The 23849-nt window shown below is 47.9% G+C and overlaps 1 pseudogene; it reads left to right on the top strand.

Moving 5' to 3' along the window:
• Positions 1–11504: 11504 nt before the first annotated feature.
• On the top strand, positions 11505–12220 carry LOC100339266 (synaptophysin-like protein 1; annotated as a pseudogene).
• Positions 12221–23849: the final 11629 nt, after the last annotated feature.

Raw genomic sequence — 23849 nt, 5'->3', positions numbered from 1 at the left:
GCCCAGCAGGTTAGAGCTGGTTAAGAATAATGGGGCCAGCGCCGTGGCTCACTAGGCTAATCCTCCACCTTGCAGCACTGGCACACCAGGTTCTAGTCCCTGTCGGGGCGCCGGATTCTGTCCTGGTTGCTCCTCTTCCAGGCCAGCTCTCTGCTGTGGCCCGGGAGTGCAGTGGAGGATGGCCCAAGTGCTTGGGCCCTGCACCCCATGGGAGACCAGGAGAAGTACCTGGCTCCCAGCTTCGGATCAGCGCGATGCGCCGGCCGCAGCGCACCAGCCATGGCGGCCATTGGAGGGTGAACCAATGGCAAAAGGAAGACCTTTCTCTCTGTCTCTCTCTCTCTCACACTGTCCACTCTGCCTGTCAAAAAAAAAAAAAAAGAATAATGGAAAGCTGGTGCGTATTTCAACATGGTGCCTCTCTTCCCCCACCCCCCATGGAAGCAGGAGGGAATTTTCCCACAATGCTCACTGTGGGAACGTGGTGGAGCTCTCCGAGATAAAATTCGTTTTCTGACTGGCTCCTCCTCCCTCCCCCTCCCCTCCCCCTCCCCCTCCCCCTCCCCCTCCCCCTCCAAGCATTCTGTCACTCCAGCCCAGGTTTTCCTACCCTGGCCCAGGTTCCTGGCGGAGGCTTCTGCCTGCGGGTTTGTCCCAGCATGTGGTATTCCCTCCATCCACCTGTCAATCTCTCCAATTTTGGGGAGGCAATACCTTATGGATCTTAGTAGTGTCATTGATTTTCCACTTGGTTCAGCTTTTTACTTTTTTTTTTTTTTTTTTTTTTTTTTTTTTTTTTTTTTGACAGGCAGAGTGGACAGTGAGAGAGAGAGAAAGAGAGAAAGGTCTTCCTTTGCCGTTGGTTCACCCTCCAATGGCCGCCGCGGCCGGTGCGCTGGCTGGCGCACCGCGCTGATCCGATGGCAGGAGCCAGGAGCCAGGTGCTTTTCTTGGTCTCCCATGGGATGCAGGGCCCAAGCACCTGGGCCATCCTCCACTGCACTCCCTGGCCACAGCAGAGAGCTGGCCTGGAAGAGGGGCAACTGGGACAGAATCCGGCGCCCCGACCGGGACTAGAACCTGGGGTGCCAGCGCCACAGGCGGAGGATTAGCCTAGTGAGCCGCGGCGCCGGCCTTTACTTGTTGTTAAGACAAAGTGGCTCCTCCTGGGCTGGGCGGCTGTGGTTAAGATGCCCTCGTCCAGTGGTGGAGTGCTGGGGTCCGGTTCCTGGTTGTGGCTCCTGATTCGCACTGGCTGAGGACGCCGACCCTGGCAGGCAGCAGGTGAAGGTGGCTCAAGTAATTGGCTTCCTGCCACCCACATGCGAGAGTTGGATTGAGCCTATTGTAAGCATCTGAGGAGTGAGCTAGCAGGTGGAAGCTCTCTCTATGTATTTCTCTCTGCCTCTCTCGGGTACTAAGATTCTTATATGTGGGACCACCACAGAAGTCCTGCATTTTTTTTATTTGAGAAGCAAAGGCAGAGAAAGAGAGAGAGAGAGGGAGAGAGAGAGAAAGGTCTTCCATCTGCTGGTTCACTACCCAATTGGCTGCAACGGCCGGAGCTGCACCAATCCGAAGCCAGGAGCTTTTTCTGGGTCTCCCACGCAGGTGCAGGGGCCCAAGGACCAGGGCCATCTTCTACTGCTTTCCCAGGCCAAAGCAGTGAGCGGGATCAGAAGTGGAGCAGCCGGGACTCGAACCAGCACCCATATGGGATGTGGGTGCCATAGGTGGCAGCTTTACCCGCTCACCACAGCGCCGGCCCCTCCTGACTTTTTCTTGATGTTTTGTGGGATTGTGTTTTATATTCTAAAAATAACCTCTTGCTGATTTCCATGCTGGAGGGAACCTCACTCAGTCTGTCACCCATCTGTTAACCTTGTCTCTGGCGTCCTTTGTGGAACATAAATCCTTGATGTTGATGTAATCACACTTTCTAACTTTTCCATTATGATTTGTGTTAAGGATCTGATTTAAGAATCTTTTGTGGGGGCCGGCGCTGTGGCAAAGTGGGTTAATGCCCTGGCCTGAAGCACCGTCATCCCATATGGCCACCGGTTCGAGACCTGGCTACTCCACTTCCAATCCAGCTCTCTGCTGTGGCCTGGGAAGGCAGTAGAAGATGCCCCAAGTCCTTGGGCCCCTGCACCCATGTGGGAGACCCGGAAGAAGCTCCTGGCTCCTGGCTTTGGATCAGCGCAGCTCCGGCCATTGCGGCCATCTGGAGAGTGAACCATCGGATGGAAGACCTCTCTCTCTCTCTCTGCCTCTCTTCTCTCTGTGTAACTCTGACTTTCAAATAAATAAATAAATCCTAAAAAAAAAAAAAAAAAAAGAATCTTTTGCTACTCCCAGGTTGAAAAGGTTCTAAATATGTAATACTTATTGATGCGATTTTATTTTATTTTTATTTTTCTCTTATATTTTGAATTGGTGATTGGTGGTATATAAAAAAATCCTGTTGGTGTTTGTATGCTGGGCAGAGGCTCCAGCAACCTTGCTGAAATGTGTCTTTTATTTATTTATTTTTGACAGGCAGAGTTAGACAGTGAGGGAGAGAGAGACAGAGAGAAAGGTCTTCCTTCCGTTGGTTCACCCCCCAAATGGCTGCTACAGCTGTCGCGCTGCGCTGATCCGAAGCCAGGAGCCAGGTGCTTCCTCCTGGTCTCCTCCCATGCGGGTGCAGGGCCCAAGCACTTGGGCCATCCTCCACTGCCTTCCCAGGCCACAGCAGAGAGCTGGCCTGGAAGAGGGGCAACCGGGACAGAATCTGGCACCCCAACCGGGACTAGAACCCAGTGTGCCAGCACCGCAGGTGGAGGATTAGCCTAGTGAGCCGTGGTGCCAGCCAAAATGTGTCTTTAGAACTTGATTCTGTTGGGTTTACCATGTAGGTGAATGTGTCATCTGCAAATAGAAATTTTGCATTTACTCTGTGGCCCAGTGGTAGCAATGGTGTTCCTATAGGAAGGATTTCCAATGTTATATTGGATAGTGATGATAAAGTAATTAATTTTTTAGTCCAAATTTTAAAAAGAACTTATCCAAAGTTTTAAGTATGATGCTTGCTTTGTTTTTTAATCAATTAATTTGACAGAGAGAGGGAGAGAAGAGAGATCTTCCATTTGCAGGTTTACTCCCCAAATGGCCACCACCATGGCCCGGGCTGGGCCAGGCTGAATCCGGGGGCCAGGAACTGGTCTCCCAAGTGGGTGGCAGGGGCACAAGCACCTTGGCCATGCCCCACTGCTTTCCCATGCACATTAGCAGAAAGCTGGATCAGAAGTAGAACAGCCAGGACTCTGACTGGCACTCTGATATGAGGTGCTGGCATCACAAGTGGTGGCTTAATCCACTGCACCACAACAGCAGCCCCATTGCTGAGGTTTTATTAAGTTAACGATGTTCCGGGGCTGCCACTGTGGCATAGTGGGTACAGCCCCAACCTGCAGTGCCAGCATCCCATATGGGTGCCAGTTCGAGTCCTGGCTGCTCCGCTTCTGATCCAGCTCTCTGTTACGGCCTAGGAAAGCAGTAGAAGACGGCCCAAGTCCTTGGGCTCCTGCATCCATGTGGGAGACCCAGAAGAAGCTCCTGGCTCCCGGCTTCAGATCAGGCCAACTCTACACTGGGACCATTCAGGGAGTGAACCAGCAGATGGAAGATCTCTCTCCTTTCTTTTTCCCTCTCTATCTCCTCTCTCTCTGCCTCTGCCTCTCTATAACTCCACCTTTCAAATAAATAAATAAATCTTTTTTTAAAAAAAGTTTTCCCCCCACCCAGTCCTCCTGTCACTTTTACCAGAAATGTTATCAAGGATTCCCAGCGTCTATTGAGAAGATAATGTAATCTTTCTTCTCTGGTCCATTTGTGTGCTTGTATCACTATATTTTCTTTTTACTAAACATTATTAGATAGCTCCTAACTGATTCCGATAAGTTGTGTTTTTTAAAATACACTGTTGGGTTTAACTAGGCAATATTTTATTTTTATTTTATTTTTTATTTTATTTCAAAATTTTTTGCTTTTATGTTCTCTTTGCTTTTCTTTCAAATATGTTATTATAGTTATGCTCTCCACATAAAATAAATCAAGTACCTTTCCTTTTTTAAAAAACATTTTCCTACTTCCTGGAACAAGCTTGTATAAGACAGGGCTTAGCTGTTCCACGTGGGTTAAACATTTCCGTATCTGTAGATCAGCAGATGCAAGTAGTTTTGCATTTCTTCATACAAAACTTTGCATTCTCCCATTCTCCTGGAAATTCATCCTCTTTTACGGAGGTTTTTTTTTTTTTTTTTTTTTTTTTTTTTTTTAACAGGCAGAGTGGATAGTGAGAGAGAGAGACAGAGAGAAAGGTCTTCCTTTGCCGTTGGTTCACCCTCCAATGGCCGCCGCGGCTGGCGCGCTGCTGCGCTGATCCGATGGCAGGAGCCAGGTACTTCTCCTGGTCTCCCATGGGGTGCAGGGCCCAAGCACTTGGGCCATCCTCCACTGCACTCCCTGGCCACAGCAGAGAGCTGGCCTGGAAGAGGGGCAACCGGGACAGAATCCGGCTCCCCGACCGGGACTAGAACCTGGTGTGCCGGTGCCACAAGGATTAGCCTAGTGATCTGCAGCGCCGGCCACGGAGGTACAGTTTGAGGCAGAGACGCCCTCCATGCCCAAAACCTGCTCTCTCTACCCCACCCCCATTGCGTCTTGCCGGCCATTGTGTTCACCCAAAATGCTCCTCCCGCTTCCCAGGTCTACAAGGCAGATTTAGGTTCCGCCTCCTCCTGATCCCCTGTCCTCAGGGGAGAGTCAGCTGCCTGGCAAGCAGGAGGTGAGAAGCTGGGGCAGCCCAGCCCGTGCTCAGTGGAACACAGTCACGTTTGCTTCCTCAGCCAGAGGCTTCTGGTTAGGGTTTTCAAGGAGTTTTTGTTTTTGCTGACTTTATCCGTTTTTCATTTCTGCCATTGTCTTTATTGTTTCTTCCTTTTCCTTCGTGTGGGTTCACTCCCTCACTCTTTCCTTTTCACTTCTTAAGTTCCACACTCAACTTTCGATGCTCGGGATTTCTCATTTCCCAGTCCCTGTAGGCAAGCCTTTTAATTTTTCTTATCGACTGCTTTAGCACAAATTTTCATATTGTGATTTAGCACATGCGTTTAGGCTGTAATTAGGATCTAAGTATTTCATAATTTCCCTTGTCATTTCTTCCTTAGCCTAAAGATAATGTACGTTTTTTTCCCTAGGAATATGGGTCACATAAGTGCTCTCTTTATTGAATTCTAACTTTATTTCCTTATGACTGGAGGATGTAATTTCTTTGGAACTCATTTTCTGAGATTCACAGATTTCCTTTGCTAGGTGTAAGAAGTTGTGTCTTTGTGTGCATGTACACATATAACTTATTAATTGTTCAATCTTATTGAGTGTTCAAATATCCTAACATGTTTATTTTTGATCTTGATTTATCATATTCTAAAATAGTTCTGCTGAAGTCTCCAAATATGCTTGTTACTATATCAATTTCCCCCATTTTGGTTGAATGTTGTTTTTTATCTTTTGAGGATACATCACAGGGTATACATGTTTAATATTGTTATTTCTTCTTGATTTATTATTCCTCATTAATATGGAGCATTTCTATTCAGCACTTACACTGTTTTCACCCTGAATTCACTTTTATTCTGATGTCAAAATTGCTACTCTGGAGTTCTTTAATTAGCGTGTCCGGATTTTTTAACCTTTTATTTTCCAGTTTTTCCTAAATGATCTCTTGCTAAGAATACCTCGTTGGATTTTGCTTGTAAAGCCAGTCAGAGTCTCTATATTTTGATTGGTGAGCTAAATTCATCTACACTTACGTTCATTAGTGTTGCTTTGGGCCTTCTTTTGCTATCTCATTTCCTATCTGCCCTATCTCCCTTCTATTCCTGTTCATTTTCTTGGCAGTGGTTCCACATTTTCTTCCTCCCACCAAAAAGTCTGTGTTTTCTACTTGAGTTGACAAGATCAAGTTTATTTTTCAGAAAATAATGCATTCTATTTATACCCTCATTGTGGCTTACACTAACTCATTATGGCCGCTACTTACGCTTATTCTTTGCCTGGTCAATTTCTTTTTGTAAGATTTATGTATTTGAAAGGTAGAGTTACAGAGAAAGATCTTCCATCTGTCGGTTCACTCCCCAAATGACCACAATGACTGGGTTTGGGCCAGGCCAGAGCCAGGAACCAGGAGCTTCTTCGAGATCTCCCATGTGGATGCAGGGGCCCAAGAACTTAGGACCATCCTCTGCTGCTTTCCCAGGCCATAGCAGAGAGCTGGATGGAAAGTGGAGCAGCCAAGACAGGAATGGATGCCCATATGGGATGCCAGTGCTACAAGTGGTGCCTTAACCCACTGCACCACAGTGCTGGCCCCTCTCTTGTCAGTTTCTGAAGCTGAACAACATGTATCTGCCTCCTCAAACAGGACAAGCGCCCTGGCACACTCCTGCCACCTGCAGATCTTCCTTCCCACCGGCAATTCCCCGTCTGCATTCCCCAGCCACTCTGCTGGTCTAGGACTCTATTTCTCAATTCCATATATTATTTTTTTAAGGACAGAGGCATTGCCAATTTAGGCACCAATACACTTTTCCAAGATATACTTTCCCCCTTCGCTCTGCCTTCTGCATTCATCCGTCCTGGATTCATTTCCCATCTTACTGGGGTTTTTCTGTTCTTAAAATCATTTCACTCACTTCTGGAATGGTGAAGTGAGGCCCTTGCTGAACCACTCTTCCATTAAAAAACAACACAACTGCCAGTGAAATCAAGACAATAAACCATGTCTGGCCTATGCAAATGCGCCAAAGCCACAGGGTGCACTGAAAATCATCCACGAGAGAAAACACTGGATTTCCATAAGGCAGAGGTGTCTGTGCACTTTGGCCATGGAGCTGTTCCCAGCTTCTCTCCCTCCCCAGCCTGGCGGCCCCACAGCCCTGAAAAGCCTGCAGGTGCAAATCTAAAGGAGATGCTTGACCTCCTTTGGAACTCTATTAAAATCCTCTCCTTGGAGCACAGTCCATATTTTCTACAAATTGGCAGCCTCCTGAAAAAAAAAAATCTCCATTCCCAGGGTGCTGTGAACATTTTCCTTGACTCATAGCTGAATTCAGGGGGAACGAACCACCTCCAACGAGTGCATTGCTCAGTGTGCATCTCAGCTGCCCGCGACTGTGACTTTGCTTGCAGCAAGCAAGAGCCTGGCCAACAACAGTAACAGTTTGAAAAGGAAATCCCCGGGGGCGAGAGAACCACAGGGTGCTGCAGTGTGTTCCCAGGGATGCTGGAAGCTGGGCGCGTGGGCATGCTAAGGGAAGACCTTGGAAAGAAGAGGGTCCCAGGCACCCACCTTGGACTGACCCGAGTATCTGTGCAAGCAACAAGCAGAAGTAAATTGGTCTCATGAACGGCCTGCAGTCTGGAGGTTTGCCTTCAGAAACGGATCCTTTTTGGCAAAGTGTGGGAGATATATGGGCAAGACATCTAGGGAAATCTTCAGAGCACTCCTTGGCCGACCCCTCCTTGTACTGACCCATGAGTGAATGCCAGGAAATCAGACTTAGGAATAGAAATAAGAACTCTTGGGGCCAGTGCTGTGGCACAGTGCTTCTCCGGGTCTCCCACGTGGGTGCAGGGCCCAAGCACTTGGGCCATCCTCCACTGCACTCCCGAGCCACAGCAAAGAGCTGGCCTGGAAGAGGGGCAACCGGGACAGAATCCGGCGCCCCGACCAGGACTAGAACCCGGTGTGCCGGTGCCGCAGGCAGAGGAGGCGCCGGCCCTCCATGTTGTCTTTAACTTGAAGAAACAACACTTGGATGGATAGACAGAAGGACAGACAGATGACAGACAGATCGGTGAGAGAGATTTTAGTAGGGGAGCTGGCTCGCGTATTTAGGCAGGCTAAGTGGTCCCGTCTGAAAGCTGTGGATCTAGGAAAGCCAGCTGCATGGCTCAATCCAGGTACAAAAGCCTCCAAGGGGGCAGGGGCTGGGGCTGTAGGGTAGTGGGTAAAGTCGCTACCTGCAGTGCCTACATCCCATATGGGCGCCGGTTCGAGACCCGGCTGCTCCACTTCTGATCCAGCTCTCTGCTATGCCCTGGGAAAGCAGAAGATGGCCCAAGTCCTTGGGCCCCTGCACCTGCGTGGGAGACCTGGAAGAAGCTCCTGGCTTCAGATTGGCACAGCTCTAGCTGTTGCAGACAACTGGGGAGTGAACCAGCGGATGGAAGACCTCTCTTTCTCTCTCTCTCTCTGCCTCTCCTTCTCTCTCTAACTCTTTCAAATAAACAAATAAATCTTAAAAAATAAAATAAAATAAAAAAGAGCTAACAGAGAACTCAGGGGCAGCACCCTGCAGGGAATACAGAATCCAGAGAAGTAATGCAGGAAAGTTAGCAGACAAATAAGTAGTAACAAGAAAAACAGTCGCGGGGCCAGCTTTGCAGCACAGCAGGTTAAGCCGCTGCCTGCAGTCCAACATCTCATATGCACACTGCTTCAAGTCGGGCTGCTCTGCTTCCAATACAGCTCCCTGCTAATGCCTCCAGGAAGGCAGTGGAAGATGGCCTAAGTGCTTGGACCCCTGCACCCACATGGAAGACCCAGATGGAGTTCCAAGCTCCCTGGCTTTGGCCTGGCCATGTAGGGAGTGAGCCAGCAAATGAAAGAGATTCCCTCTCCCTCTCTCCCTCTCTCCCTCTCCTCTATAACTCTACCTTTCAAATAAATAAATCTGAAAAAAAACTAAGTAAAACATCCCAAATACAGAAGAAGACCATTAGTATACATATCCCATGAAACTTACCGCCTAGTAGAATAATTCAAGGAAATCACCTAGTCATAATATAGTCAAACTGATGAAGGTCAAAGACAAAGAGAGACTCTTGAAAGTGGCAAGAGGAATAGAATATGCTGTGTACAAGGGGCACTCAGTAAGACTAGCAGCTATCTTATCAGACACCATGGAGGCAGGAAAGCAGTGAGACACCTCCAAAGTATTGAAAGAAAAAGACTATCAGGGCCCATGCTGTGGCGTAGTGGGCTAAGCCTCCACCTGTGGTGCTAGTTCTGAGACCCGGCTGCTCCACTTCCGATCCAGCTCTCTGCTGTGGCCTGGGAAAAGCAGCAGAGGATGGCCCAAGTCCTTGGGCCCCTACATCTGCATGGGAGACCTGGAAGAAGCTCCTGGCTCCTGGCTTCGGATCAGCCCAGCTCTGGCCGCTGTAGCCATTTGGGGAGTGAACCAGTGGATGGAAGATCCTTCTCTCTTTCCCTCCCTTTCTCTGCCTGTAACTCTGCCTCTCAAATAAATAAGTAAAAATCTTTAAAAGGCTATCAATAATCCCATACCCAGCAAAGCTATCCTTGAAAAATAGTAGAGTTAAGACATTTACAGGTGCTTGTAAACAAAAATGAAGAGACTCATTACCAGCAGACCTGAGCAGAATACCAATGGGACTCCTCGAGGCTGAGACAAAAGGACACTATACAGTAACTCCTCCCTGTATGAAAAGATAAACAGCAGTGCGAAAGCTCCCTAAATCAGTAAAAATAAGTGACAGTATAAACATTTCTTTCTTTACAAGTCATCTCTTTTCCTATGTGGTTTAAAATCAACTGCATAGGGCCGGCACCACGGCTCACTAGACTGATCCTCCACCTGCAGTGCTGGCACCCTGGGTTCTAGTCCCGGTTGGGGTGCTGGATTCTGTCCCAGTTGCTTCTCTTCCAGTCCAGCTCTCTCTCTCACTGTAAAAAAAATTTAAATTAAATTTTGAGCCGGTGCCGTGGCTCAATAGGCTAATCCTCCGCCTTGCGGCGCCGGCACACCAGGTTCTAGTCCCGGTCGGGGCGCCAGATTCTGTCCCAGTTGCCCCTCTTCCAGGCCAGCTCTCTGCTGTGGCCCTGCACCCCATGGGAGACCAGGAGAAGCACCTGGCTCCTGGCTTTGGATCAGCGTGGTGTGCCGGCCGGCGGCAGCGGCCATTGGAGGGTGAACCAACGGCAATGGAAGACCTTTCTCTCTGTCTCTCTCTCTCACTGTCCACTCTGCCTGTCAATAAATAAATAAATAAAAATAAGTTAATTAACTGCATAGGGGCTGATGCTGTGGCATAGCAGGTTAAGCCTCCGCCTGCAGTGCCAGCATCCCATTGGGCGCCAGTTCGAGTCCGAGATGCTCCACTTCCAATCCAGCTCTCTGCTGTGGCCTGGGAAAGCAGTAGAAAATGGCCCAAGTGCTTGGGCCCCTGTACCCATATGGGGGACCCGAAAGAAGCTCCTGGCTCCTGGTTTCCAATCGGCTCAGCTCTGGCGATTGCAGCCAACTGGGGAGTGAACCAGCAGATGGAAACCAATCTCTCTCTCTCCCTCCCTCCCTCTCTCTCCCTTCCTCTTTCTCTTTTGCTCTCTCTCTCTCTTTCTTTCTCTTCCTATCTCTGTAACTCTGCCTTTCAAATCAATTTATTTTTTTTTAAAGATTTATTTTATTTATTTGAAAGTCAGAGTTAGAGGTAGAGACACAGAGAGAGGTCTTCCATCCGCTTGTTCACTCCCCAGATGGCTGCAATGACCGGAGCTGCGCCGATCTGAAGCCAGGAGCCAGGGGCTTCTTGCAGGTCTCCAACGCAGGTGCAGGGACCCAAGGACTTGGACCATCTTCTACTGTTATCCCAGGCCATGGCAGAGAGCTGGATCGGAAGAAGAGCAGCCGGGACTAGAACTGGCACCCATATGGGATGCCGCTGCTTCAGGCCAGGGCATTAACCCACTGCACCACAGCGTCGACCCCCTCAAATCAATTTTTAAAAAATCAACTGCATAAAGCAGTAATTATAAAACTGTCCTGATGGGCTTATAACATATAAAGATATAACTTATGTATCAATAATAGCACAAAGAGGTAGGAAAAGGAATGGAAGTATATTGGATCAAAAGCTTTGTAGACTGTAGAAACTAAGTTAGTATTCATCCAAGCTAGATTTTTGGGAATTAAAATGCTGATGGGGGGGGGGGGTCTCTCTTTAGTGCAGCGGTTAAGATGCCACTCGGGACGCCTTCATCCATTATTGGAGCGCCTGGGCTCACGTCCTGGCTCCACTGCTGATCTCAGCTTCCTGCTACTGCAGACCCCGGGACACAGCAGGTGATGGCTGGAGTTCTTGGGCCCCTGCCACTCATGTGGAAGATTCATATTCTCTGGGCTCCTGGCTTGAGCCTGGTCCTACCCAAGCTATTGCAGGCATTTGGAGAGGGAACCAGCAGGTAGAGTCTCTCTCTCTCTAACAAAAAGAAAAATTTTAATTTTGGTAAAAAAGAAGCATTTATATGCGAAAATAAGACTAGGTATGAAGACTAACAAAGAACTAGAGCTCGCCAGCTGGCTGCTCGGGTCTCATTCGCACCCCCCCTCCCCCCCCCGCCATTGTTCTGTCTCTCTCGCTCCTGTCCTCAGAGGATGTCCTACTTCCAGATCAACCTTAGCCCACCCAAGTTGCCGCTCAGCTTCACCAGGATCCTGGAGTGGATTGCCTCCATCTTCACTTTTGCCACCTGTGGAGGTTTTAAGGGCAAAACAGAGGTTCTAGTGAATTGTCCTCCTTGGGTTCCTGACAGTAAAACTATTGCAGCTGGTTTTGGTTATCCATGCAGGTTGGATCAGGCGCCACTACCTCCAAACGTAAGCGTGTGTGGCGTAAGTTGGGAAAGTCCCGTTCTCATAGGAGATTACTCTTCCTCCGCACTCTTGTCTGTCAGGTTTGCAGGCTTTGTTCTTGTCCCGCATTGCTGCCCTTCGGCTGTGTGTTGGTCACACGAGCCTGCATCGAGGTAGTGGCAGACTTCTCAGGGTTGACTTTGTTCTCTCTCTTGTCGCCACCGTGTCGTGGTTGCTGAGCCCCTCAGCCTGGGTGAAGCTCTTACGGATATTAAAGTATCCACTGGGCACCACCTTGTTCAGGAACTTCTGCCTTGTAAGCAGCTGACGTGCATTGTTACTTTGTTTTCTGTGACGAGTGTGGGGTCCCTAAACGTATCTGGGATCCTTGGCTTTCTGAACATGATACTTTGGGGAGGAAGTGCACGGTTTGTATACCAGGGTACAGTTAGCACAGTCCATCAAATACTTCTACTGCCCACGGCCAAGGAGGTGTTCCACCTCCTGCTGGAATATAATTAAAGGGAGAAAAGCGCTGTAGGAAGTGTGTGTGTTGCTATGACTTGTTGCCAACATCTTGAGAAGCATTACTGGTTCCTAATAGATGTAATATGACTTTTTCAATAAATTGGTGGGTTTTAAGTTTTGCTACTTTTTTACATACATAAAGCCTGTGCCTGTCTTAGAAATGTAAGATGTAAATGTATTCTCACATGTAAATTTGAAAGTTCAGTGGCCTATTATGAGATGATACACATTTTTTTAATGAGCAGTGAGTTGTTTACTTTCTAAAGTGTTTACACCTTAAGCCTTACGTGTATCTTCATTCATAAAATTATATTATCATATCATAATGGGAAGAAAACTATTTGGGATATACACTACTGTAAGTTTGTATGGATCACATTCCCGAGACCTGTCTTTGTTTAAGAAAGCCTAGATTACATAAGTTGTATTTAGGAAAAGACATATTTAGCTCATAATTTATAAATCAGCATTGTTCATGTTATAAAAATGTAATGGCAAAAACTGGGTATATGCTCTATTTCTGTTTTTTCTAAATGGTCTGCTGTACTTAATAGTTGTACTAAAATTGTGTTGGGAGCAGGGATTTGGAAATCTCTAACAGATGTGTAGTTTATTTAGTAATTCTGTTACATGAGGTATAAGCTTACATTACACTAGTGGTTTAATAGGAATTCAGAGATAATGCATGTTTTCCATGAACTTCTTTGAAGTGCCCTCGTGAATCAGTAGAAAGAACATGGTTCACCTAGATGTCTTTGCATGTGTGGGCATTGCTCTTGGTGCTGTTTGTTTGCTCTCCTATGTTGCTCATGCTGTGTGAGCATAGTTCAAGACCTCGTCTCCTTGTGAGTAGAGTAGAATAGGCCACTTTTTTTTTTTCTTGCAGACCCTTTTCAGAGGGTCACAAAAATTTAGATTAGCTTTTACTTTTGAAACATTTAATATTTAGAGCCAATGAAGTTGCTATCTTTAGTTTAACATTGATATTGTGAAAATAAATGTGATTACGAGCTCATGTGTCTTAATGTTCTTTCTTCTTTCACAATTGGATGATTATGGAATTATACAGCATAAAAGGACCGGAGCTTTACTGTGGGCATACTCTCTTTGCACACACATTTGGGTATATTCTAAATACGGGGCTTACTCACATTTTGCTTCCTAATCTTATTGTACAGGGGTCCAGATTGCCTATTCTTAGAAAACTGTTTATATGTGAAGCACATCTTACTATTACCTTTTTTTTTTTTTTTTGCTTTTATTCATGACAGGAAATGTTTCTGAGGAATATATACCTTTTATGCAACCAACTTAATAAAAAAATTGAAAGAAAAAAAAAAGAAATACAATGAAATGGGACAAGACCTAAAAGATCTAAAAACACATTGAAACCCTCAATATTTAAAGACACATGAAGAGCCAGACCAATGGAACAGAAAGTTTCTATGACGAAAAACTGGACTAGTCAGTAAATGACTTGGAGACAGTTGACAATCATCAGATGAGGAAAACAGTTAGATCCCTACCTCACACCGTATCTCAGGCTAAACTCCAATTGGCTCAAAGACAAAAATGTGAAAAATGAAACCACGAAAGTATATGAAGAATATGTGAGAGAATTCTGTAGCATATTTTCAGTAGGGAAAGCACTTTAATGTCTCTATGACTGCATTTGTCTACATAAAATGCATAAAATGAAAAAATTTCTACCAAAAACACTCCCCATAATTCAAAAGTCCAAAGACAGAAAATATTTGTAACTGATTTCATGCACAAAATATTTGCAACTGATTTCATACACAAAAGCCTCACTGGAATATTCTCATTGAAAATCAGATCTATAAGGAAAACACCAACAAATTCAACAGATTGATAGAAAAAGGATACCAAGTATAATCGTAGAAAAGAAAGCACAAGTGGGTTGACCCAGCAATCCTATTCCTCGGCACGTACCCCAGAGATTTACTTGTATGCATGTGAGTTAATATTTATGCAAGGTTAGTTATTACAAAAAAGAAGCTGTCAATAGCCCAAATAGTCATCAATGAGAAACCAGCTAAATAAGTGGTGAGTTAAGAGGAGTTCTTTGTGTACTGATATGGGAATTTTAGTAATATATTTTAAGTTAAAGAAAAAGAGGAAGAACAGCATGTATAGGAAGGAAGAAAAAGAGGGATATATTCAGATCTGTTTGGTTTTTTTTTTTTTCACAAATAAAAAATAGGCAAAAATGGGTAAAAGTGGTTATCTGCAAGAAATGAGTGGGAAGTAGGAAAATAAAAGATCAAAGTTAGACTTTTCATTATACATCCTCTTTTGCATTTTTTAACTTTGAGAACGAATTTCCTGCCCAAAATAAACACTTAAATTTATCTTTGATATTCTTAAAATTTCATTGCAATACATCCAGGTATAGGAGAAACCTGAAGTTACCCTGATTTCAAATCCTGGCTTTGCCATTGCTGAAGACGAAGTTCAGCCTGCAAGCCTCCGTTGCTGTCTATGTGATGAGAAGTTTGGAGTCAATGGTCTCACGGCGCTCTAGCTCTCGAATCCAGTGATTCTGTTGGTAAAGGAAGAGGTGGCAGGTGAGAGACCTCGAGATAATTTAAGACTGCATAGTTTCCAAGGAGATGAAGAGACGTAATGGGGGAATACCCAACAAGGAAGCGTTAGTAGCAAGAAGGGATGTCAAGTTTAGGGAGAGGAGTGTCAATCAAGATTTGGGTATCAAGGAGGCAGGGAAGGGCTTTGATAGCGGCTTACAAGAGAAAGGGAAAACCATCCTTTCAAAGGAGGTTTGGAGGAGAATGGGTAAGTCCTTTTTGCTTATTTTTTTAAGATTTACTCACTTCTTTGAAAGTCAGAATTACAAAGAGAGAGAGTTTCCATTCGCTAGTTCACTCCCCATGTGGCTGCAACAGTCAGGGCTGTGCCAGGCCAAAGCCAGGAGTTTCCTCCGGGTCTCCCACATGGGTGCAGGGGCCCAAGGACTTAGGCCATCCTCCGCTGCTTTCCCAGGCCATAGCAGAGAGCTGGACCGGAAGGGCGGCATCTAGGACTTGAACCTGTGCCCATAGAGGATGCCAGCCCTGCAGGCGGGGGCTTTACTTGCCTTGCCACAACGTCCGCCCCATTCCGCAAGTCTTCAGAATGACAAAATGACTATCCACCATAAGGCCAGATGAAATTTTTTCTTTTTAACTCATTATCAAGTATTTCTGATATTCCCAAAGGTACACAGAACAATATGCCGAGGAGTAGGATTGCTCAATGCTGTATCCGTAGAGCTCAGTCTAAGTGTTGCTCAGTACCAGTACATAGGAATCCTGCACCATCACCAGGTGAATCACCAGGAGGTGGTAACCAGGATCCTGAACATGTGTGTCATCCCCAGCAGTTCTTCACATTTCCCCTGCATCTGGATGTATTTGGGAGCCATATTTTTCTTTGGTAAAAAAAAAAAATTTGGGCCAGCGCCGTGGCTCACTAGGCTAATCCTCCGCCTTGCGGCGCCGGCACCCCGGGTTCTAGTCCCGGTTGGGGCGCCGGATTCTGTCCCGGTGGCCCCTCTTCCAGGCCAGCTCTCTGCTGTGGCCAGGGAGTGCAGTGGAGGATGGCCCAAGTGCTTGGGCCCTGCACCCCATGGGAGACCAGGAGAAGCACCTGGCTCCTGCCATCTGATCAGTGCGGTGCGCTGGCCGCAGCGCGCTGGCCGCGGCGGCCATTGGAGGGTGAACCAGCGGCAAAGGAAGACCTTTCTCTCTGTCTCTCTCTCTCACTATCCACTCTGCCTGTCAAAAAAAAAAAAAAAAAAAAAAAGTTAAAAAAAAATTTGGATTTGATGTGTGATGACTGTTATACGTCACAGTCATCACACATCAAATCCAATTTTTTTTTTTTTTTTTTTTTTGTCCCAGACAAAGGACGCCTGCAAGGGGATGGATCAGATGTGAGTGGCTTCCTCTTGCTCAGGCCTCTCTGGTGACAAGGTCTCCGGGAGTGGCTCCTGCAGGTGGACAGAGAGCACAGGCCAGCTTCCTGGTGCTGTGGTTTGGTTGTGGTTTCAGGATTCCCCAAGGGTCTATTGTGATCAGAGGCTTGGTCACCAGGGTGGCTGGATTGGGATATGCTGGGGAATCCTTAAAAAGATGGGGGCCAGGTGGGAGGTCCTTAGGCTGGGCGGGGGAGGGGTGTACCCCGGAAGGCAGTTCTCATAAAAGGTTGTTGTAAAAGCCAGAGTTTGGCCCCAGGCAGCATCTCTCTGCTCCTGGTGCAAGAGGTGGCCGTTTGCCCTGAGGAGTGCTCCCGCCATCCCTGCCTCTGTCTCCCATGCATCATGAGGCTCACGAGGTCCTTACTGTAGCCGAGCCAATGCCGTGCCCTTGAACTTCCAAAACTGTGAGCTAAGCAGGCCTCTCTCTTCCCCATAAGTAGCTTGGGTTGGTTATTTTGTCATAGTAACCTAAAGCTACTAACCCGGCCATGCTCCCAAAACTCAGGAGGAAGGAAAGGAGGTATTTTCTGCTCAGTAAAACTCTTCAGTCTGGGCCAGCAGGCGTCCTCTTCTCAGAAACCAGAACTGAACAGCGGCCACCTCCCATCTCAGGGACAAGCCAAGGGCAGGCTCAGGTCTAGGGGAGTCTCCAAGTTCAGGGTCAGCGGGTGAATCCAGCCAGAGTCTGCCTCATCCTGTCCCTGTGACTGGCCCTTGGGGCTGTTTCTGAGGGGCCTTCACCCTCAGCCTCAGCAAACAGCCAATGTAGAACAGGAGAACGTCCCCGTGAGAGGTGGCCAGGGGCCATGACGGCCACAGGTCCCATTACTGGTAATTCCCTGATCACATGGTTAAGGTGGTGACTTAAGAGGAAGACGGGCCGGTGTGGAGGTGCAGTGGATTAAGCCGCCCTCTGTGATGCAGGCATCCTGTATGAGTGCAGGTTCAAGTCCTGGCTGCTCCACTTCCAATTCAGCTCCCAGCAAATGAACCTGAGAAGGAAGTGGAAGATGACCCAAGTATTGGGGCCCCTGCACACACGTGGGAGACCTGGATGGAGTTCCAGGCTCCTGGCTTCAGCCTGGCCCAGCCCCATCCGTTGCAGCTATTTGAGGAGTAAACCAGCAGATGGAAGATCTCTCTGTCTCTCCCTCTCCCTCTCTCTAACGCTACCTTTCAAAAATAAATAAATATTTAAAAAAAAAAAAAAAGAAAAGAAAACTATGAAAAATTTAAAAATGAGATTCTGACTGTGCTCAGGGAAGCCACTGGCCTTGCAGGCTTCCATCAGTGGAAACCCACTTGGCCTTGGTCTTCAGACAACCAGCTCTGCAGGGGATAAGTCTGAGCCCTCAATATTACCCGGGCAAACATTAGCATGCATTCCTGTTAACTTAAGGGGGAAAGCAAAGACATTTTTAAATTTTGCTGTTGAAATTGTCTAAGCATTGGATTCACAATTTGCTTCGCGTTTTTTCCAAAGATCTGTGCTTCATTAGGAATTCTTGAGAGGCGAGGAAGTCAGATTCCCAGATTGCTTTGCAACGTGTGCAATGCAGTGTGAATGCGTGAATCTGGCCCCCGTAGGCTTGCATGCATTTCATGAAAACAGTCTTCATTTCGCACTAAGGTGTCGCTCCCCCTCTTCGTGGAGGAACGACACTAAACCCTGCCTAGGCTTCATATCCGAGTCACGGCACCATTATGTCGCTCCCCCTCTTCGTGGAGGAACGACACAGGACCCTGCGCTGTTCTTCTGTCTGCTCGGCCCTCCCCGGGTTTGCTGCTGGTTCTTCCCGGGTTGGCTACTATTCCTTCCACCTCCGTGGAAGGGCAGTTCCCCCTGGCCACATTCCCCACTTCCGCAGGGGAGCGGCACACCGCCGGCCGGCTCTCTCGGGGGCTGCACAGGTGTTCCTTCAGCTAGATGTTCCCCTTAGATGTTCCTCTTAGATGTTCCTGGTGCATGCCGTCTCTCTCCTCCTTTATAGTCCTCTTCCACCAATCCCAACTCTGCTGCCCACACGCCGAGTACGCTGCTCTCCTCCAATCAGGAGCAAGTCCTACAGTTTATTAGTTGAACTGGAGGCAGCTGTGCGGAAGCTGTTTACTTCTCTCCCAGCGCCATATTGTGGGAGAGCAGATGCATAGAATAAGTCTTAATTCCAGTAACTCAGTCCAGTCCGGGCTGCTCCCCACAGATCCCCCTTTCTTTTTATTTTTGGCGTTGATACGCGCCTGTCTTCGGTGCCCCGTGGCACACACTCTGCTCTACTTGCTAGAGTTGCCACAGGTTCTTACAAGTCCTATCAATCAGGAAAACCGAATCCGGGTCCTCTCTTCGCCATGTTGTGAGGAGGTTTTTAGGCACTGATGCGTGCCTGTGTTCGGTGCCCTGCAGCGCATGCTCTGGTCGAGCCTGCAGGGGCTTACAAGCCCTATCAGGCAAACCGAATCCAAGCCTTCTCATTGCCTTTTTGTGGGGAGGCCTTACTGATGTTAATTCGTGCCTGTCTTCGGTGACCTGCGGCGCATAAGCTGCTAGCCGCCCAGGTGCTCATCGCCTCACTAATCGGGCAGACCGAATCCAAGCCTTCTAATTGTTGTATTGTAGGGAGGCCTTTCTATTTCTCTATTTCTCTATCTCCGGGCATTCCTATTTCTCCCATTTTACTTCTGTCTGCCAACATTCCCATTTCTCTCACTCCACTTCCAAACTTCTGTTTCTCTTATCCCCGCAGCTTCCCGCTGCCCGCCCCGAGGCTACTTCTCGGCGGCTTCCCGGCTGAGCCGCTTCAGCCCGCGCCTCTTTCATCTGCGCAGCTTCCCGGCTTTGCGCGGCTTGGCTTCGCGCGCTCCGCGGTCTCCACGCCCTTCGCGTCTGCACCACGGCCTCGCGCCAGCCCCGTTCCCTATCTATTCACGCCCCGTGCTCTCTCTGCACGCGGCGGCTTCCGCGAGTAACACAGCGTAGCTTACGTGTCCGCCACTAGCATTCAATCTAAGTTCCCCGGGCTAGCCTGGCGAATTCAACCCAGCATACGTCTCCGCCCCACGATTTGGCTTCCCGTCCTTTGCTCCCCGGGCTAATCAGACGGATCCCAATCTGGCTTACGTTTCAGCTTCTGGTTTCAACTTTTCGCCCCCCATTCCCGGGCTAACTTGAGAATCCCAAAGTGGCTTTCGTATCCGCCTCGGCCTGCCCCCCGCGGCTTCAATTTCCCTAATGCTTTTCTCTACCCGGTATGCTTCCCCAAGCTTTCCTCCAACAATACTCCTCCCTCATTTCTCCTGGCCTCTCCCCACAGTCCGCGTCCGAGCCTGTTTGTTCTAGCTTTCACTTTCGCTTTCGACCTTAGAGATTTCTCCCAGCTTCCCCCCGTAGTCCGTATCCGAATCCATGCCTAGGCTTTCAATAGCTTCCTCCGGCACCCTTTTCGTCCGGCTTTTCCCTAGGCTGTTTGCTAGTTTCTCTCTCCAATATTTTCCCTAGTTCTTCCCGTTTCTTCCCTCCTAAGTTTTTTATCCGTCCTAGGTTTCCTATCCAAGCTAGGTTTCCTATCCGAGTCATTTCTTCCCTCCTAAGTTTCCTATCCGCCCTAGGTTTCCTATCCAAGCTAGGTTTCCTATCCGAGTCAGGGCACCATTATGTCGCTCCCCCTCTTCGTGGAGGAACGACACAGGACCCTGCGCTGTTCTTCTGTCTGCTCGGCCCTCCCCGGGTTTGCTGCTGGTTCTTCCCGGGTTGGCTACTATCCCTTCCACCTCCGTGGAAGGGCAGTTCCCCCTGGCCACATTCCCCACTTCCGCAGGGGAGCGGCACACCGCCGGCCGGCTTTCTCGGGGGCTGCACAGGTGTTCCTTCAGCTACATGTTCCCCTTAGATGTTCCTGGTGCATGCCGTCTCTCCCCTCCTTTATAGTCCTCTTCCACCAATCCCAACTCTGCTGCCCACACGCCGAGTACGCTGCTCTCCTCCAATCAGGAGCAAGTCCTACAGTTTATTAGTTGAACTGGAGGCAGCTGTGCGGAAGCTGTTTACTTCTCTCCCAGCGCCATATTGTGGGAGAGCAGATGCATAGAATAAGTCTTAATTCCAGTAACTCAGTCCAGTCCGGGCTGCTCCCCACACTAAGGGTTTTTGTATTTCAGCGCCAATAACTATTTTTAGCTTTCAAACGTTATCTAACATTTGGAACTATTATTGTAAAACCCTGACAAGCTCACAGGCCCTATGCCCTGTGCCTGTGGCCAGCAGAGCCAGGAACCCAGTGGGAAGGCTTTATGGGAGTGGCCCGGGGCTATGGGCTCCTTCGCCCCAATGCCCTCACCTCCCCACCAAGATCATTGCAATGGTGGTGAGGGCTGTGCCTGGAAGACAACAGCCCCAGGAGCAGTCGCAGAATCTGGTGCTTCAAAAGGCTTTAGCACCCGAGTTTTGTCGAATGCCTGGTTGCCCTGGGAAATGGGACCGAGTGGTGCAGAAACAGGGCTCCAGTCGCATCTATGTTGTTTGAGTGATGTATGATCAGGACAGAATTATTGATTATGTTCATAACTTAAAAAATGTTTTCACAATGAGCTCCCACCCGACACTCATCAGAACTGCTGCTGTTTAAAAGAAGACAGAAATAACAAGTGTTGGTGAGGGTGAATGAACGGATAAACAAAACATGGTCCAGGGGAATATTATTCAGCCTTAATTCTGACACATGCAACAATATGGATGAAGCTTGGGGGCATTATACCCAGTGAAACAAGCCACACACACACACACACACACACACACACACATACACACACTTACCTTGAAGTAGTCATAGAGATAGGGGTCAGGACTGTGGTGCAGTGGGTTAAGTTCATCCCATAGGAGCACTGATTCAAGTCCTGGCTGCTCCACTTCCCATCCAGCTCTCTACTAATGTGCCAGGGAAAGCAGCAGAGGATGACCCAAGTGCTTGGGCCCCTGCCATCCACTTGGGAGACCCAGATGGAATTCCAGACTCCCGGCTGTAGCCTGGCTCAGTCCCAGCTGTTGTGGCTATTTGGAGAGTGAACCAATGGATGGAAGATCTCCTCTTTCTCTCTCTCTCTCTCTCTCTCTCTCTCTCTCTCTCTCTCTCTCCTCTGCTTTTCAAATAAGTAAGTAAATAAATAAATAAATATTTTTTTAAAAAAGATTATGGAGCCAAAAAGTAGAACAGAGTTTGCCGAGAGGAAGTTGTTGGCTAATGCACTGAGAACTTCCGTGTTGCAAGTTGAAAATGTCCTTGATATTGACTGCACAATATTATGAGAATACTTAACGGTACAATTAACATGGTGAAGGTGATAACTGTTATGTCATGTGTGATTTACTATAATTGCATAAAAAATTTAAAAACCACAAAGCTAAAAATAAATGGACTGGAATATATTTCTAATTTTGAGCATGGAAGACTTTTCTTTTTTTGTTTTTGCTTTTAAAAGATTTTATTTTTTATTTATTTGAGAGGTAGAGTTACAGACAGAGAGAGGGAGAGAGAGAGAGAAAGGTCTTCCACCTGCTGGTTCACTCCCCAGATGGCCGCAACGTCCAGAGCTGAGCAGATCCAAAGCCAGGAGCCAGGAGCTTTTTCTGGGTCTCCCATGTGGGTGCAGGGGCCCAAGCACGTGGGCCATCTTCTACTGCTTTCTCAGGCCATAGCAGAGAGCTGGATAGGAAGTAGAGCAGCTGGGACTCAAACTGGCACCCATATGGAATGCCAGAACTGCAGGTGGTGGCTTTACCCACTACACCACAGTGCTGCCCTCAAATCTATATATTTTTTTCAAAATTACAAAACCAATACGAGTATATGGTCATTGTAGAAAACAAATCTACAAATTTACTTTTTACAGGGTAAAAAGTGAGTGAAACATCCAAAGCACCTAGTGCCACAGTTTACACACACTCACATTCACACACACTCACACACAATCACATGCTCATATACACACTCACACATGCACACACTCACACACACACACACATACTGGATCACCCTATCCTTGTGCTCTGCGTCTCAGTTTTGTCACTTAATTTGTCACGGAGATCTCTCCATGCCCATGCATATAAATCATCTTCATTCTTCTTACAAATTGCACAGTATCACATTCAAGTCATTTTTCATTAATTAATCATTCCCTTAGATTTTCACAGTACACTATCACAGCATCTGCCACTGTGTAATAAAGAGGCAATATTAATTTTCTTGTCCTTTTGCAACTGTTTGAGCTACCAAAATAATACCGAGTGAGTGTAGGGACAGCCTGCAGTTCCCCTAACTTCAACAAGAATGCATTTAATGTAAACATTAATGATATCTGTCAGTTTCAGATATTTTCTGCCATGGTAATAAATTGCCTTTGTGTTCTTAGGGTTGAGGCTTTTTTTAAATTGGGATGGATGCCACATCAGCATCTGTCACAGAGATCTCGTCTTTTGAGACACATTGATATAATGAAATCATATTAATAGATGTCCTAATAGTAAACCTTTGTTTTTTTCTATGCATGGTCCTGGTGAGCAGTTCTTTTTAAATTCTTTTAACTTAGAGGCTGTGGATGAGCACGGCAGAGCAGCAAAACGGAAGCGATATAGACTCCTGATCATTGTTTGAGACTCCCAAGAGAGAGGGAGGTTGTGTGCATGAAATTAAATTGGATAATGTTTCCATTAAGATCGTCATAAACGAGATGATTGGCCTGCTTGCTTTTTTTCTCTCTTTGCCTAGTTGGGTTCTTTATGAAGCTCTGCTTTCCACTCACTTGGAAAGATCCTTTTAATTCTCAACAGGAGCACAGCACAAACTGGCTCCAATTGCATCAGCATAGCTCCGTCTGGCTGGGAACATAGCTGATGCCATGTCCAGCCCCCGGAGCTCCATTGATGCATGGGGTGCTGGTGACCTTGTTAGGAAGGGGTGGGGTGTTTTCCGTGTTCGCTCTCCCTTATTTTCTGCTTCCTGTTCCACAGTGACCTTGAAATTCAAAGAGCTGTCTCAGTGGGAGGATGGAACAGGGCAGAAGACAAAACACCGATTGGTTTCCAAGACAAATCCCTCAGAAGACCCATCACCTCTGAGACGGATAAGGCAGCCGGTGAGTGGACAGGTGAGAGGCCAAGGTTCGCAAAGTGAACAGGGCTCCCCCGGGGCGGGAAGGGGTTGGGGTTGGGGTAGGGGGTGCAGCCTTGCACCGCCTGGCTCCACAGTCCCCACCCTGCCCCGGAAGGCAATGAGACCCCAGGCACGGATGACGGTGGGTGAGACCATGAAGCCTCTCTGGCCGGAAATGCAAGGCACCAAATGAAGCAGCAGCAGGAGTTGCCCAAACAGCCCTGCCAGGCGCCGGGCTGGAGAGCACCTTGGCTAAGGGCGTAGGACAGGCAGTGCCTGGGGAGCTGTGGGCGTGTCCCGGCGGGCTGGGCGTGTCCAGCAGGAGGAGAGCGTTTTCTGTGTGAAGGGGGCGTGCCCTGGGCCAGTGGGCGTGTCTTCCTGCCCCCGCCGCGTGTCTTCCCCACCCTTCCCCACTGCTGCAGAGCGGGCGGCCAGCAGGGGGCGCCAGACGACCGGCAACGCGGTTAGGGTGGCTTGCAGGAC

Source organism: Oryctolagus cuniculus, chromosome 17, assembly GCF_051225735.1.
Source record: "Oryctolagus cuniculus isolate XC-2025 breed Fujian yellow rabbit chromosome 17, ASM5122573v1, whole genome shotgun sequence".
Lineage (NCBI taxonomy): Eukaryota > Metazoa > Chordata > Mammalia > Lagomorpha > Leporidae > Oryctolagus > Oryctolagus cuniculus.
This window is presented reverse-complemented; position numbering and strand designations above follow the sequence as displayed.